Genomic DNA, 1,150 nt, shown 5'->3' on the forward strand with positions numbered 1-1,150 from the left:
AAAGCCTTTGAAGAGAGAGACGTTTGAAAGGTTGAGGGATCAGCTTGGGATTTGCTCAGCAACGGATAAGCTAAGCTGTGTTTCACCGAGCTTAGTTTAGGGAGGGTTTGTTGGAGCAAATTGTGCTTATCACATATTTGAGAGGATAGAAGAAGTTCTGATTTGGTTTTATCTACATGATTTTGTATTATCTGTATTTTAGTTGTACATGTAATTAGAGATAATTATGAGATCGATTATTACGGTCCAAGTTTTGTAAGACTATATAAGCCATGTTTTGCTTATGAATGAATTAGAGTTTTCCAGCAATCTAAGCAAAGAGCTTTTACATTAACAAAAGTCTGGTGATCGTAATTGTACTTGGAAGGAAACTACGGTTTGCCTTACACCATGTTGCGGCGGTATCTTCACCTTCATTGCCGTAATGGCATTTCTCTTTCACTTCCTCGACAATGGTCACTGCAACGCCAAATTCTCAATCCAATCCATCGCCGTCTCTCCCTCCTCCCCCTCGTGGCACGTCGATTTCCTCGTCAAAAACCCTAGCTTCAGGTATCATATATAGTTTCATCTATATATAAACCCTATTTCATCTACATATATATAAACCCTAGTATGTATTTGTTCCCAAAACATTTTTGTCATCATATATATATTAGTCTGTCTATGGTCATATTGTAGCTATTCTATTTTATACGGAGGCGACGAAACTACCGTGAGGCTCGGCTCCTTGCACGCTGCCGTTTTAAATACTTCTCACGCACGTAAGTCTCCTAGCCACACAGCTTTCTCAGTGGACTTCGCTGCCGAGGGGAATTCAACCGTCGTTTTCGAACAATTAGATATCAAATTAAAGGTGAATCATAAGGTTTACATTGGTTATCCTGAACCTGGACATATTGATATAAGGTGTTATAATCTGACCCGAAACCATGAGAACGTGGAGAAGGTTCACTGTTATTCTTCATTCACACCATTGACCGAAGTTATAATTTGATTAGGCAATCTACTTTTCCATCATCTTGTTATTTTTTGTTATGATCATTAATTAAGACTTTTTCCATACAAATAATTGTGAAACTATTTTATTCCTTTGTAAGCGCCTCTAGCTAAGCGATAAGAAAAAGAGGAAAAAAATAACAAGATGATC

The sequence above is a fragment of the Camelina sativa genome, chromosome 20, assembly GCF_000633955.1.
Source record: "Camelina sativa cultivar DH55 chromosome 20, Cs, whole genome shotgun sequence".
In the NCBI taxonomy this organism is placed as follows: domain Eukaryota; kingdom Viridiplantae; phylum Streptophyta; class Magnoliopsida; order Brassicales; family Brassicaceae; genus Camelina; species Camelina sativa.